Here is a 5,883-nt window from a genome sequence, read left to right as displayed (position 1 = left end):
GTCAGCCGCCCTCGACGCACCGGAAACGGGCCCGGTCGCGCCACGTGACCCACGAGGGTTGGGCTAGGACTGCGCCGCCGATTGGAGGGCCGCCCTGGAAGGCGGGGCTTGGAGGCGGTTGGAGGTGGCTCGCGGGCGGGCCCCAGGCATCAAGGAGGGAACAGGAGCTCTAGACGCCCATTGGCGGTTGTGAAGGGTTGGACCTTTGAGTTTTGAGGATGAAGCCCGAGGATTGTTATTGTTATTCCCCAAGCCCCTCTCCCTCGCACCTTGGGCAAACTTCTATAAATGCACTGCACACTTTATTAGGTATCCATTCCATTCCACATTAAGAATAGAGCAAATGGTCGCCCCTACAGAGCTGGAAGTGTGAACCCTACTGAATGCATACTTCCTGGCAGACACTGTGCTGTCAGTCTATCGCATGACAATCACAACTGCACAAGTGTCTTCCTTTTCACAGTCTAGGAGATTTCCTAAAGTGCCACAAACATATTACTAAGTGAAGAAAGTGTTGTGCATGCGCGGGCAGGTGGAGCACCCGTGGTTACACTGATGGAACTCTTGCCAACGCTACACAGCTAACGATGCCAGAACTATGCCCCTAAGTCGGCTCTAAGTGCAGGAGACAATGTCCCTGCTATAGGATAATGTCCCTGCCATAAAGAGATCCTACAAGTGGTCACAAAGCAATATTGTCTTTAAACATCTTTTTTTCTCTTTCCACTGTACCACACTGGCTCTCAAGTTTTCTAAGTGCATCATTGCATACAAATGACACTTATATTTATTTTGCTTCACTGTGGATTTAAAATAGTAAAGTAACTCTTTAAGCTTCAATTATAGTAAATTTGGTAAATTAAGCAACCAAATTCATATTCATCCTTTTATTCAACATTCACTCATTCATCACCTACTGTGTTGCTAATAGCTACTGAGCTACACTGAGCGTGGTGATACATAGAAAAGATATAAATAAACAGTATCTAGTGGATGTTGGTCTTACATCTGTACTCTTTTCCATGTTTGAGAATTTTCCCACATGATTTCATTAGATCAATGCATCAAATATTCCTAAAATATTCCTTTATATGCATAACACCCTCCTTAGCATTATGTGTGGCCTTTTGGTTTGCTATAAAATAACATTAGAAGTAATCTTTATTATTGCAATGTTGAAAGCCAGTTCACCAAGCTCTCAGTACCTAGTACAGTTTAAAAACAGTATTTGAGATGATTGCTGCTCTAGCAACCCAGACAGATTATTATGATAAGCTCAGGACCCACTGATAATCTACACCCGGTATGCAATATAAAGAAATAAGTATTTTTTTAAAAATAGATATTTACTTTTTGGGGATTGCTTGTTACACAGCATGACCTTACCAAAACTGATAGTCTCACCCCCTTATGAATCATGGAGGCAGGATTAATCTCCCACTAAATAAGATGCAAGTGTCAGAAACTCATGTTCTCAATTTCCCTTGCAGCTTAAGTTCTGGCTTCAGCTATGTTGATTAAATTCTCCTACTGAGGTCTTTGTTTCAAAAGTTGCTAATGATGCTCAAAATAAGGACAAATTTTCTCCAGCATAAGTGACAATACCAGCAATCAAGTTTCTGGTTCTCAATGTAGAGCTAAACCTTGCTGAACCCTGGAAGAACACCTGCTGAAACATAAGCTACTGAGAAAAAAAATGAATGTTATTATATAATGACTAAAAATTTGGGTGCCATTTAAATAAGTATCATTTAAATACACAAAGGATAACATATCCTATTCACTGTCCACTACTTGTTGAGAATCCACCTATCCACAACTAAAGAGAAAATTTTTCTATTTTAATGAGAACTTTAGTCCTTCTGATAATGCAACTTAAAAGAACAAAAATGCAAATGAGGTCTTACTTTAATAAGTGGCTTGAGTGGATTATATAAACTAGTGTTTCTCTATGGAATTAATATCATCCTCTAGAGGACCCATTGGAAAAGTAGGGGAGGTTGTTATATGATTGGGGTACAGCGCTGCTATTTAGTGAGGAGGAGCCAGGGCTGCCAGACCTCCTGAAATGCACAATGCAGTCTGACACCTTGAAGAATTGCCCCATGTCATGCAGAACTTTTGAATTTTGGTTCAGACATTCATATGGGTGAACAAAACGGTTTATAATTATGCCTAGAACTGAGTTTCACATATAAGCCCAAAGTATTTTTGAAAATTTTTAATCTACATTGCAAGTATATAATACAAGGGAAGATTGTACCGTTTTCCTAAACATTATTAATAGTTTATTCCATTTTAAGAAGTCACGTTCCCAGTCCATAAGCCACACTTAGTATTTGAGGCACTGCTAGGATGCACCTGTATCAATCTGTGTTTGTAGCTGTTACATTCAGGGTGTATCTATCTAAATTTAGGTGTAAGCACTTGACTACTTCTTATATCTCTTCCTAAGTCAAGGTTGAATTTTATGTATTGAAATATTATATTATGAATAATTTCCATTGTATTAGCAATGTTATATTGATATTTTCTGTCAATATTAGCATTGTTATATTGATATTTTAAAACGTGTGTGTAGTTTTTCATTTTCAATGAATTTAATTTAGAAAAGTAGAGAAGAACTGGGCACAGTGGCAGTGGAGCACAACTGTAATCCCAGCAGCTGGGGAGGCTGAGGCCAGTAGTACAAAGCAAACTTCAGCAAAAGCGAGGCTCCAAGCGACTCAGTGAGGCCCTGTCTCCAAATTAAAAATATATATATACAAAATAGGGCTGGGGATATTGGTCAGTGGTCGAGTGCTCCTGAGACCAATCCCCAGTACGCTCCCCCCAAAAAAAGTAGAGAGGGTATTAGATAATATTAATTCTAAGGGGGGGGGGCTTTAATCTGATAAAAATGACAAAATCCTTATATAGGAAGTCATTCCCTCTTTGGGCCATATGGAGTCTGAGGTCAGGATCGGGACAGGGATACAGAAGAGAGGCAATGTGATAATGACTCCTGAGCCATATAGTGGAGCTGGGTATCATTACCCTCTCCTCTCTTTCACACAGACACCCTTCTTACAGATGGTTGATGCTAGCCATCAGTCACTCAGTCTCCAAATATAGAAAGAAAGAACTTACAGCTGTGTTTCAGCAGGACCAAACAAGAAGTGGGCAAATTATCTTGAAACAACAGTCGTTAGGCAGAAATCATGGCTCTAAATTCCTCCAACATTAAAAATACAAATGTGGAACCATAAAACTTCCTGGAATAGTTAACAACTATATTTCTATTTTAAGGGAGGAAAAAAGTTACTACTATACCAGATAATCTGAGTTACATATAAAACACAGGAATGGTGCTTTTGGGTGTTTATTTAATATTTTTAATTAACATCAATAAAGACAAAACAACTCAAAGATTGTTTGCTTTTTTATTTTTTAAATTCACTAGTTTAGCGGAAACAGACATGCTACAATAGACACCTCAGGCATGTCTCACCATTCTAGAAATTTTAAAAAATCTTTGAAAATGGTATTAACATTATTTTCTTCACCTGACAAATAAAGCTCACTTATCTTGCCTCTCTGTCACCATATCCCTTTATTAATTGACTGGAGAAATGATGGTTGTTCCAAAATTATTCACTGATATTGGGACCTCCAAGCCAAGGAGGAAAGGACAGGGGCATCGTCTTTCGCCAAGTTCATAGAGCATTTTCCACACTTCCAAAGTATTTCTCACTATTACTTGCTACAGGTTTATATGCCATGTTCTTAGAACAAGCCAATGCTAAGAATGCTGAGACATTTCAGATGACATTATACATATATATGTAAGTTTATGTTTACTATAAGTTCATATGCTATTCAGAAACCACCTGTGCTTCTAAGATATTAAAGACTTTTAGATTTGGAAGAAATGATTTCACTGGGCAGTCCCAGACAAACAGCAACATGTGACCATACCACATAGAACAGGAAGAAATAATAATGAGAAATAAGTCAAGCGTTCCTTAAACAGAAAAGCATTGTATGTGGAATCTACTCCTGATTCCTTATGGATTTACCCCCTTTACAATACATGGACAAATGATGGGCTCTTCACTTTCAGCTGTTATATTGAAACTTGGCACCTACTCTAATTTTTGTTGTTCTCTGATATCACTTTTACTGAGCCTATCAGTATTTTCAAGCTTTGGCCCACCAATCATCTGCATTAAACTTACTTGGGTTGTTCATTAAAATGCAAGTTATTGAGAACGAATTTGTATTTCAGTTTTGGGGACTGTGTTTTAACAAGTCACCATAAATGATTCTTATGTATACAAGTTTCAGACCTGCAGGTTGGTAAGATTCACCTTGTAAAATTTAATGAAAATAGGCTTCAGAATAACCCAAATTTATTCATTGGGGAAATTAATAAGAGATAGAAGATGAGTTTTTCTTCTGGGTCCATTTGATTCAAGGATCAAATTATAACATGTTTCACTCTGTTTCGTAGGAATTAATTTGATTCTGGGTGACAGCGTCAGATTTGCCAGTGTAACATTTTATTTTAATGAACGTAGGAGCAGGTCTTAGAAGTCACTCTCTCACTGGCCTAAATTAAGTTCAGTGCCCAATCCTGACCCAAGAAGGTGGCCATGGAATTGACTTGTACTGATGATTTAGTTTAGACCTGGGTCCATTTCCCCATCAAGCAGATGAGAGTGGAGACTAGCCCAAAACTCATGGACTGAGAGATGGGAGTGAATATGTGCTTTAAAGCAAAATTGGGATGCTGCTACTTGAAAGAAAATGAAAGTTGGGTGACAAAAATAATAACTGGTACAAATGGCTTATACTGATTATAATTCCAAATTACAATTTGCTATCCAATAAATTGCAAAATTAAAAAAATAATAATTAAATGAGAGGCAAATCTCTGGAGAAACTGAGCTACCATTCATATTCCTGACCTCTTTGGTGTTGGCTTTTAGAGGCAGTCTCTCCAAAACAGAAACACTGCCGGGATTGTTAACACCGCTGGAGCAGCGGTGAGCAGAAGAATGTACCAGCTATACAAATTAACAGTAACCAACACTGAGTCTCTTAGTGGTCATTGCTTTCCTTGAGTACAGAGATGGCACCCTCAAAGGCAGCAGACAGCATACATAGATGCATTCGCATAATATTCACACGTTTGTTTAATTACTTAGTGTCTTCCTTGGGCTGCTTTATCCAAAATTCAATAGACTAGGTGGCTTAACCAAGAGAAATGTATTTCTAACCATTCTTGAGGCCAGGGAGTTCAAGATCAAAATGCCCATCCATTTGGTTCCTGGAACTCTCTTCCTGATTTGCAGCTGGACACTTTCCCACAGTATCCATTGTGAGACCACGATGAAGAGAGATCTCTTTTATGTCTTCTAAAGGCACTAATCTCATTCATGAGGGCTCTACCTTCACGATCAAATACCATCATATGAGGACTGGATCTTCAATATATGAATTTAGGGTGATGCAAACATTCAGTTCATAGCACTCTACAAATTTTTATTTAATTCCTACCTATTGCTGGAAATTCATATTCATGAAGAAAAATAAAACTAGGTACCCATATGAAGGTGACCTGTGTGATAGAAACCACAAAATCCAGTATGAACCTAAAGACAAACCTGTTTGAAGTAGAGCTCCTAATGGAATAGATTCATTCCGACTCAATAAGTCAGGGAAGAAGACATAAGGAAGAAGTGTTGGGACAATGCTTTGAAGGAGAAGTGAGCTTCAAAGGAGGATTCTCTGCAGACTCTGTGACTAATGACGCCTCATTTTTGATAATTGTGATTCAAGTGCTGACAAAAAAATATGATTATACTTCCATTTCTTCCCATGAGCATTATCTACAATGTG

This window comes from Marmota marmota, unplaced genomic scaffold (assembly GCF_001458135.2).
Source record: "Marmota marmota marmota unplaced genomic scaffold, marMar, whole genome shotgun sequence".
In the NCBI taxonomy this organism is placed as follows: Eukaryota; Metazoa; Chordata; class Mammalia; order Rodentia; family Sciuridae; genus Marmota; species Marmota marmota.
This window is presented reverse-complemented; position numbering follows the sequence as displayed.